We start from the raw sequence: 11,439 nt of genomic DNA on the forward strand, positions 1-11,439 counted from the left end.
GATTTCTCAGTTTATATTGAACACTGTTGATTGTCTACTCAGCTTCCATTCTCTCCCCATATTTCCCCTTCAAAAAGCCCCGACTCTGTTCACATGTCTTTAAGTCCCACACAAAACCCCTGAAACTCATGAGAATCTCATTTCTTAGCCCCAGGAATGGGTCCTAATGGATCAAAGTCAGATCCTTTCAGGAATCCACATGTAAGTCAATCATAGCACTGTTTGCTGATCATTCTTATTGGTCCACGAATGGGTATCAGCTTAGAGTGAAAGGTCTTTATTTTCTTTGACATAGACTAAAGTGGTAATGATTTTCTTACAACAATGAGTAGGAGAATAAGCCCCTGGTAAGCCAAATCTGTTGACAGCACAAAAGATCACTGAAAAGGACATGTGTTCCTGATGATGTTCCAGGGAGGTACCAGAGCAATCAACCCTTAAGTCAGCCTTCCCTCTGGAAGTCCGGTGGCAAGAAATTATCTGACTCTTCAAGCCAGTTTGTTGGTTTTCTCAAAGGGGCTTGAAAGCATCTTAATGATATGGTACAGACGTAGTTGGCTAGATTATTATAGCTCAGTGAGGTAGGTAGGATTAAATATGATATCATTTAAAAAATGAGGACGTGAGCTCAGGAACGTGGAGGAACTTGCTCAGGTTACTACTCAGGATAAATTTCAGAAATTGCTCTAGAACTCATCTAGGTCTTTTCTGAATCTTAGGTTTACTTCTTTTTACCTTGTGACCACTGGTTTACAGTCGTTTCTGCCTAGGTAAAAATGTGCAATTGTATGTTCTCACCAAGCAAAAGAGAAAAATCTACAACTACTTTATTTTGAATTTTCTTTGTCTATTGGCTGTGCTGGGTCTTTGTTGGTGTGCCTGGGCTTTCTAGTTGTGGTGAGCAGGGGCTACTCTGTAGCTGTGGTGTGAGGGCTTCTCTTGTTGGAGAGCAAGGGCTCTGGAGTGCCAGCTCAGTAGTTGTGGTGCATGGGCTTAGTTGTTCCACAGCACGTGGAATCCTCCCAGACCAGAGATTGAACCCGTGTCCTCTGTATTTCAAGGTGGATTCTTAACCACTGGACCACCAGGGAAGTCCTATGAGTACTTGAACATCCTAATCATTCCTCTATATGATGTTCTATCAACCCGCCTCAGATATCTAGATTTCCACTTCAGTTTTATTTTGGATCGTAAAAAGAGAATGAGGTAGGTGGTTTTTATATATTTTGAGAATAACCATGTTTCTTATATATTCAAGATAGGCCTATTCACCTGCTGCAGAAATGGAGTAATACAGAGATTTTGCTTGAAGTAAAGAAAAACTCTGATTACCCTTTTGCACGAGGAAAAGCTTTGGGCAATACTTTGACCATTAAAGCTGTTTATTCCTGTGAAATTTGCATATTGTAGAGGTCTCCTTTTTCCTGGATGAAAACGAAAATCACTCAGTTGTGTCCAACTCTTTTCAACCCCATGGACTATACAGTCCATGGTATTCTCTAGGCCAGAATACTGGAGTGGGTAGCCTTTCCCTTCTCCAGGGGATCTTTCCAAACCCAGGGATCAAACTTAGGTCTCCCACATTGCAGGCGGATTCTTTACCGTCTGAGCCACAAGGGAAGCCCAAGAATACTGGAGTGGGTAGCTCATCCCTTCTCCAGTAGATCTTCCTGACTCAGGAATCAAACCGGGGTCTCCTGCAATAGCATCAGATTCTTTACCAACTGAGCTCAGGGTTGGCAAAGATAATTCAAAGATTACATCATTAGAGCTAACCTGGGAGAGGGAAGAAGCTAATGGTGGGGATGGAGTTGTTGCTAGCACGAACTCAGATGTTTCCTCAAGAATCAAAATGAGACCTTCTCTTTCAGGTCTAATCGAGTCTTTTTGGAGCTCTTAATTCTGAAAAAAACTGATTTGAATTATCTTCCTAAGGTCAGTCATCGACCACCTGCTTCTCACAAAGAGGGACATGTACTCCATGGGACAGCCAAGGTGATTCATCTGGGCACCCACTAAGCACAAACTCACAGAGAATCACGCTCAATTTGCATTAGAACAGGGTTTTTATTTCCTCTAGGGGATGGGAACTTGGCTAGTTACTGTATTCTGTTCCATATTTTTCTTTATCAGATGCTATCTTCTTGCTTTTCAGAGTTCTTTAGAATCTTGAGATTAAAAGAAAGAAAATCAGAAGTAAAATATTTTAATAAACAATTTTATCTAATACTGCCTTTTATGACAGCAGGTTGTGGTACGTTAAAGACAGGCACAAGTTTTTAGACTCCCCTCTCATTAAGAGGTGGAATATATAATTTCTCCTTTGTATTTGAGTGGACTCTGTGACTGCTTGAGCAATAGAATATAATCAAAATGATATTCTATCAGTTTCAGCATCCAAGCCTTAAGACAATGCTAGTTTCCTGTGGCAGGCAGAATTCTGAGATGCCCTCCAAAATTCTCACCCTTAGAGTCCATGCCCAATAGTACACTCTCCTCTTGATTATGGGTAGGACCTGTGACAATAAAGGATCTCACCATATGTGGAAAAGATGAATTGATTTGCAGGTATAATTAAGGTTCCTAACAAGTTGGCTTTGAGTTAAAGGGAGGTTATCCTGGTTAGGTCAGCCTTAATCAGGTGGGCTCATTAAAAGAGGCTGTGTCTTCCAACAAATGGTGCTGGGACAACTGAATACCCACATGAAAGAATTAAGGTGGATCTCTCTTCATACTATACATAAAAATGAACTCAAAATGGATAACAGAGCAAGTGTAAAACCCATAGAAAACATAGGAGTAAATCTTCATGAATTTGGATTAGGCACTACTTTCTTAGATACAACTTCAAAAGTACAAGTGGCAAAAGACATAACAGACAAATTGTACTTCATCAAAATAAAAACTTTATGGTTCAAAGGACCTAATCAAGAAAGTGAAAAATCAACTCACAGAAGGGGAAATATATTCACAAATTGTATATCTGATAAAGGACTTGTGTCCATGATAGATAAAGAACATTTACAATTCAATAATAAAAATATGAATTATGTAACTTAAAAAGGGGCAAAGAGTTTGAATAGACACTTTCCCAATAAAGATACGCATGAAAGGACACTGAATACCATTAGTCATTAGGTAAATGAGACACAAAAGTACAGTGAGATACTACCCACCCATGAGGATGGATACGATAAAAAAAAAAGACAGATAATAACAAGTGTTGGTGAGGATAAGGAGTTGTAGGAACCCTTGTACATTGCTACTGCAGATGTAAAATGATAGAGACTTTGGAAAATGTTTACCAGTTCCTCAAACTGTTCAACTTAGAGTTCCCATGGAATCCAGAAGTTCCATTTCTAGATATAAAACCATGAGAAATGCAAACATATATCCACACATAATCTTCTACATGAGTGTTGACAAGCGCATTATTTACCAGAGCTCAAAAGTAGAGGCAAACCAGGAGTTCCCTGGTGGTCTGGTGACTAGGATTTGGTGCTTACACTACCTCTGGGGCCTGGGTTCAGTACCTAGTCAGGGAACTGAGTCCCTGCAAGCTGCATGCCTTAGCCAAAAGAAAAGAAAAGTAGAATCAAACCAAATGTACATCAACTGATGAATAGATGAATAAAATGTGATATATCCTTAAAAGGCATATTATTCACCAGTAGAAAGGAATGAAATACTAATATAGGATACAACATGGGTCAACCTTGAAAGCATTGTGCTAAGTTAAAGAAACCAGTCACGAAAAATACATATTGGGTGATTCCATTCATATGGCCAGAACAGGAACTAGTGGTTGCGTAGGGCTGGAGATGAGGCTGGAATGGAGAATTACTTCTATTGGCAGAGTTTCTTTGGGGATGACAAAAATGTTCTAAATTCAGACTGTAGTGATAGTTGAACAGCTCTGTGAAAATATTAAAAAAACACATTGTATTATAAACCTTAAATGAGTGAAATGTATGGGATGTGAATTATACTTCAATAAAGCTGTTCTTAAAAGGAAAGGTTGATATCTTTCCCGAACTCAAATACGCTCTCTGTTGGCCTTGAAGAAGCGAATTCCTTACAGCTGCAAGGAAATGAATTTTACCAACCACCATCGAGCTGAGAAAAGGAACTTGACCCCAGATGAGACTATAGTCATAGCTGACACCTTGACTGAAACCTTCAGAGATCCTGAGCAGAGAAGTAAGATGTGTCCAGACTTCTGACCTATAGAAACTGTGAAAAGATAAATTAGTGTTTTTTATAGGATCAAGGCTATGACAATTTGTGATGCAGCGATAGATAACTAAGGTATTTCTAATTTTGATCTTTTGGAACATTTGCTTTTGGAACCCAGCTGCTATGATGTAAGAAGACCAAGTAACCTGGTGAGCCCTACACATGCTCCCAGTCAAGAACCAGAATCCATTCCCAGTCATGAGAGCGAGCCATTCTGAGCATTCAGCTCAAATGAGTCTGAGGAAACTGCCTAAGAAACACCACTTAAGAACCATTTGGTTGTGTCCAGTCAGTTCATAGAATGTGAGAGAGAACGATACGTTTAAGTTGGAATGGTTGTTACACAGATATTGACAACTTTTAAAAAAATGCCTATTTTATTATTCATTCAAATGAATCTTTTAGCTATTCTGTCAGTCTTAAAAGGGTGATTCTGTTTTATTCCTCTAGTTTTCTCTTGGAATCCTTCTGACTGTATTAAAGATGGACAGGTGAGTTTGTCTTAGGAGGAGCTGAAAGACATCGATAGATATATCTTCAATTCAAAATGAAACACTTATTTTAGTGAAGCGGAGATGTGATTTCTGCTATATTTGAAAGGACACAACAAGGCTGGCTCAGTGGTAAAGAATACGCTTGCCAATGCAGGAGATGCAGGTTTGATCCCTGTGTTGGGAAGATCCCCTGGAGAAGGAAATAGCAACCCACTGCAGTATTCTTGCCTGGGAAATCCCATGGACAGAGGAGCCTGGTGGGCTACAGTCCATGGGGTCGCAAAGAGTCGGACATGACCAAGTGACTAAACAACAACAATGAAGGTTACAGGGAATAAATTAATTGAATAATGCATTCTCATTATATATATGGGAGAAGGCAATGGCACCCCACTCCAGCACTCTTGCCTGGAAAATCCCATGGACAGAGGAGCCTGGTAGGCTGCAGTCCATGGGGTCACGAAGAGTCGGACACGACTGAGCGACTTCACTTTCCCTTTTCACTTTCACGCATTGGAGAAGGAAATGGCAACCCACTCCAGTGTTCTTGCCTGGCGAATCCCAGGGACAGGGGAGCCTCATGGGCTGCCGTCTATGGGGTCACACAGAGTCGGACACGACTGAAGCGACTTAGCAGCAGCATATATATACATATATATGTATTTGTGTTTATGTCAGGAAGAGAAACAAAAGATAATAAAAACAAAAGCAATGTGAACACATCAAATGCAAATCAAGAAAGGAAAATAATTACCACAAAACCCACTCATGACTATAGTGTTATAAATATGGAGAAATGGCAATAACAAATGAATTCCTCATGTTTTTATACTTCTGGTTGATTAGTGTTTCCATACTAAATAAAAAGTACTGTGTAGTAACATTTTAGTCTCTGTGCCCATATGTATTATTCATTGTGGCTGAAGCCAATTTGCTCGCAAGTATGATAATTACCTAATTTTGTGTAGGGAAAGCTCTCCTCATTACTGGAATAAAGTTTCTAATTCCAGTAAAAAGAATATTCAAATATTCTTGGGCAGAACGTCAATGCATGGGCTTCAAATCTGGTTTGTTTTGTTAAAATTAGAATCAACAGTTTGAGAGCTATAGCTTCATAAGGAAGTAATCGCATTAGTCACCCTCTTGGCACTACACGGGTATTAATCTTTTCCTTTCATCAATCTTTCTTGACTCTTACACAATTTTATAAATTCCCCCACAAAGACAAATTAATAGTGTTTCCTTCTTCAAAATTCATGAATGTGAGTTTATAATCAATGATCCTGGAAGAATAAAAGAAGCAACTTTAGAATTTCTAGATTATTTGATGGGCAGCTGCATTCCATGGGATATGTGGAAAAGTAGTCTCCTACCTGTTACATCCTTATTACAGATTGATGGTGATTGATAATATTAAATGCAAATCTAACTAGAAAAATTCTCTAGCTGAGGGAAGGTGCTTGGTCAGCACCTCTAAGCCATATTCATGTTTGCTATTGTCATTCAGTTGCTAAGCTGTGTCCAACTCTGCGACCCCATGGACCATAGCCCACCGGGCTCCTCTGTCCTTGGGGTTTCCTAGGCAAGAATACTGGAGTGGGTTGCCATGCCCTCCTCCAAGGGATCTTCCCGACCCAGGATCGAACCAGAGTTTCCTGCATTGCAGGCAGATTCTTTACCACTGAGCCACCAGGGAAGCCCAGTTCAATGTATTGTTAGGTATCAAAATTCAGATATACTGTGTTATTTCCTATAAAATTTTTAAGACCAATCGTGTTTGTCTTGTGGCCAGCCTTGCCACAATTGTTGTTAAATTTTATTTATGTTTTACAGTGGAAATTGGAGTAGGAAAGGCCACATTGAAGGCCGCATTCTATGTGAAGTTTTTGTTGTTCAATCATTAAGTCGTGTTCAACTCTTTGTGACCCCATGGCCTGTAGCATGTCGAGCCTCCCTGTCCTTCATTATTCCAGAGTTTGCTCAAACTCGTGTCCATTGAATCAGTGATGCCATCCAACCATCTCATCCTCTGTCATCTCCTTCTCCTCCTGCCTTCAGTCTTTCCCAGCATCAGGGTCTTTTCCAATGATTAAGCTCTTAGCATCAGTTGGTGAAAGTATTGGCGCTTCGGCTTCAGCATCAGTCCTTCCAACGAATATTCAGGGTTGATTTCCTTTAGGATGGACTGGTTTGATCTCCTTGCTTTCCAAGGGACTCTTAAGAGTCTTCTCCAGCACCACAGTTTGAAAGCATAAGCTCACCACATTAACAGCATTATGTGAAGAGCCTAGGATTTGGAGGTGGACGCATCTGAGTTTCAATCCCAGTTGCATCCTTCTTGAACTCCATGATCTCAGGCAAGTTAATTAACATCTATAACCTTTATTTAGTTTTGAAATGAGAATAATATCACCTGCCTCCCAGGATTCTCTTAAAGGATTAAATCAGATAACCGTAGGAAAAATGGTTAGCACAGTGTCTGACATATTATTATTATTATCAAATAGTAATTATTATATTTATCATTTATAACAGTCACCAAAAAATGGTTTAAGTAGATGAAAGTTTATTTGCATTGGTTTGAGTCTTCTTTCATTGCACTGTTCCTCTTCCAGCTGGAATTTCCCCATCCTGTCTAGGTTTATTCCTTTTTACTTCCACTTTCCCTGATGATATTACGTAGCCCAAAAAAAATCTTTATGAAAAGTTCTGATCCTGTTTACTAATTCCTACTTATCATAATGTTAAATCTATGAGCTCTTTTCTCAGTTGGATTTAACATCTTTCTCTAGGCTTCCCTGGTGGCTCAGTGGTAAAGAATCTGTCTGCCAATGCAGGAAGACACAGGAGAGGCAGGTTTGATGTCTAGATCAGGAAGATCCCCTGGAGAAGGAAACGGCAACCTACTCTAGTATTCTTGCTTGGAAAATCCTGTGGACAGAGGAGCCTGGTGGGCTACAGTCCATGGGGTTGCAAAGAGCTGGATGTGACCGAGCAACAGAACAGCAACAACCACTGCTTGTAAGAGGATCATATCTGTCTCAAACTGAAGGATTCACATTTAAGTCCTGACAGGACCAGTAGTGGGGAGAGGTTATCTCTGGCAGAGACCCATATCTATGAATGCTGACAGGACTGATCCTGATCGAGCCTGACAGGCTTGTCTCCCACCCTAATATGAAGGTGGCTTGGTAGTGCCTCAAGGTTCCCATGTGATTACTGGGCCCTAGATCCCCAGTGAAAGATGCTTGGTCTCTACGTCATTTATTCATACAAATAGAAAAAAAAATTTATATGTATCAACTGAATGCAGTGCTCTTTTCATAGGTCAGGTTCAGATTGGGAATAATGGAGTTCTGAAGAAAGCGTACAATCTGATGTAAATGCAAGGCATTCGTCATGTTAGATATAGGATACCAGAGAGGCTAAATGTAAATGATAACAAAAGTGAGTTAAAATTGCAAAAACACAACCATGACCCTTTGTTGTCTACATACACAGGTTCAGTCCAAAGATCTTCATAAGATGGTCGTATTTTGAGCAGATTATACTATTTTCAGTTTTTGAATACTATTTGATTTTCAACATTATATCAAAAATGAACCTCTTTAATCACTTGATACTGCTGATGGAAATAGAGACATTACATATATAGAGAGACACACACACATACGTATATATAGAGAGGAGCCAGGCTCCTCTGTCCATGGAATTCTCCAGGCCAGAATACAGGAGTGGGTAGCCTTTCCCTTCTCCAGGGGACCTTCCCAACCCAGGGATTGAACCCAGGTCTCCTGCACTGCAGGCAGATTCTTTACCAACTGAGCTATCAGGGAAGCCCTCTGAATGTGTACACCTATTACTACCTGTATTCAGAGGATTGTGATACACTGTAAATATAGAAAAAGCAAATTATTTCCAGAAAGAAAAGTAGAATAAAATTTGCCCCCTACCCCTACCTCAGTGCTCAATTATGTTAACATGGTTTGAAGTCTGTGCCAAACCATTTTTCATTTAACTGTAGTCCTGAAACTGTACCAGTTGTTACTTGCTCCTGCTTAGATAAAACACTGTGGCCAGCACTCTGCCTCATGCTGACTTCATCAGGGAAGCATGTGTAGGTGGATTTCTTAGAAACTTATAGTTCAAGGTCAGAAAAGTAAAATTGTCCAAATAATTCTCAGATATAAAAAAAACTCTTAACTTCGTTCCCTCTGTCTCGTCTCTTAGCCTTTTGCCCTGTTCCATTGTGGACCTAAGTTTTAATAGTAACAATGTTTTGATCACTAATTTTGCATAGTATATTCAAATCTTCCAGAATTTTGGGAAAAAACATCCTTCCACTTCAATTCAAACTCAGAATTTCCATTCTCAGTATTTCAGATGAGGGCTCACTTTGAAACATATATTGAATGGCCACTGTATGCTACATTCTTATTGGACAGGGGGACAATAAAAGTGAATTTAGCATGATTATTCCTTTAAGGAATTCACAGTGCAGCAGGCAAAATGGCCATAAAAATAATATGAAAATTCTTTGAGAGATTGCTGGACAAGTTGCAGTGTACACATAACCAAGAAGAATTCATGGGGATCAGAGAAAACTTCACAGAAGAGATGGCATTGAGGTGTCCTGCCCTGAGAGGAGTTGGAAAGGCATTCCAAGCGAAGAGAAAGGCATGAGCAAATCTATGGGAAATGGGCGAATGAGCATTGTGGTTAAGCATGGAAGCAAGTCCACTTGGCTAAAGCATAAGGTTTATCATGAAGAAATTTGTACCAGCAGACACAAATTTGTGTACTTAGGATCCTAAAAGTGAGCCACTGAAGCCTCTTTCTCATACTGGACCCTAGCTCTTCTACTATGATAACACCAGTTCTCTTTAACACCTGAGGTCACATGAATGTGTGTTTTTTTTTTTATTTTTTTCCTGTTTTGTGTTATTTTTGCCACACAACGTGGCATGAGGGATCTTAGTTCCCCAATCAGGGATCAAACCCTGCATCAGAATTAAATGAATGGTTTTGGATGCAGTGATTTACCCTTGGGTGGCAGGGTTACTTTTCTGGAAGTACATACTTCCCTGGTGGCTCAGACGGTAAAGAATCTGCCTGCAATGCAGGAGACCTGGGTTTGATCCCTGGGTTGGGAAGATCCCCTGGAGAAGGGAATGGTTACCTACTCCAATATTCTTGCCTGGAGAATTCCATGGATAGAGGAGCTTTGCAGGCTACAGCCCACGGGATCACAAAGAGTTGGATGCAACTAATCCTTTCATTTTCACACATGGCCACAGATGATGCTGTCTTGCTCCTTGGTTCACTTCATCATGTTTGTGAAAGAGAAAGGTCATTACCTAAATCGCTCTGTCCAGTGTCAAGTTCTGTTTGCCTATTGAGAGCCACATAAACTTCTATCAGAATCCAGATTTATTTGTAGTTTCAAATACATGTATTGCTATGTAGGTTTGCAGTTCAGTTTTGGTCAACAGTTTTCCCTAACTTGCCTACTCATGTAAAAGTGTCATCCTTTTGAAAGATCGCATTTTATTTGAAACAGAATGTACTTTAAATTAGTTCTTATTTTTTAAAGTTGCCAATTTTAAAACTTTTTCAAGCATAATTGTATTGTGCTCCTATATAACCTATGTGTTCTTTGTCTTTACCAGGTTTTCATTCTTTTTCCATTCCAATAAGCTAAAAAAATATATACTGGCTGAATTATTTTCCTAACAAAGTACATAGGCCTCAAAATAAATAAATAGTCATCCCTGCGTTTCTATACCCGTACCATGACCAGGTAGCAATATGAAAGAGCAACCACAAAATTTTGGTAAATGGCTCTACTTGAACTTCAACAGGAAGTTGATAATAAAAGCAAATTTGCATCCTTTTTCAATCAAGGAAGGTGTTTCTGGGAGGAAAGTGGAACCCACTTATTTCAGCTACAAGTATTTAGAAAGTATTTATTGAAAATAACTAGCCATGAGATGACTTCTTGGGGGTGTTATCCTGTTCTTCTTTCTTCTCACCTTTGCTTTCAAAGAAAACGCAATCTTTTGGAAGAATCTTTTTGTTATTGTTCAACTCTTGGTGCCGGTGATCGCCGAAGATGGGTTACCTGCTGCTCTTAAAGAGGTAATGTGACATCATAACCGAAAGAAGCAGCTTGTCACTGAATTCTATCCACTCCTGCCCCACGTGGGTAATGACTGAGCTAGATAAACTGCGTCTTATGCGGGTGAGGGGGAGAAATTGAGAGGAACTGGGTGTGAGGCTGTACAGGTAGACTTGTTCTTTGTTGTTGCTGCTGCGTGTTCGCTCAGTCATGTCCGACTTGCGACCACATGGACTGTAGCCTACGAGTTCCTCTTCGCAGGGAATTCTCCAGGCAAGAATACTGGAGTGGGTTGCCATTTCCTTCTCCAGGGGATCTTTAACAATGCATTTAAACAGGCTGGCAGTGGGGTGGGGCCTTCGTACCTCGGATATGGAGGAAAATTCTCAGTGGTTTTCAAAATAGAATTAGGACACTTACAACAAAATAATGAATTTTCCAACTCTTATCAGTGATCTCTGGGACCCTGATCTTTTCAGAACCATCCATCTTTTCTCATTTTTGCCACAAGGACTTACTGAAAGGCTGTCTTGAGACAGCAGACAGGATTTGACCCCAAACAGTTTTTCTTCTCCCCCCATAAAAAGGTTT

At 40.0% G+C, this 11,439-nt stretch overlaps 1 long non-coding RNA gene across 1 annotated transcript; it reads right to left on the reverse strand.

Moving 5' to 3' along the window:
- Positions 1 to 2,047: 2,047 nt before the first annotated feature.
- LOC132343644 (uncharacterized) lies at positions 2,048 to 10,889 on the reverse strand. Its single transcript, XR_009492574.1, has 3 exons — positions 10,763 to 10,889; positions 4,107 to 4,233; positions 2,048 to 2,168 (listed from the first exon to the last, which is right to left on the reverse strand). It is a non-coding gene; the product is annotated as an uncharacterized lncRNA (long non-coding RNA).
- Positions 10,890 to 11,439: the final 550 nt, after the last annotated feature.

Source organism: Bos taurus, chromosome 23, assembly GCF_002263795.3.
Source record: "Bos taurus isolate L1 Dominette 01449 registration number 42190680 breed Hereford chromosome 23, ARS-UCD2.0, whole genome shotgun sequence".
Taxonomy (NCBI): Eukaryota; Metazoa; Chordata; class Mammalia; order Artiodactyla; family Bovidae; genus Bos; species Bos taurus.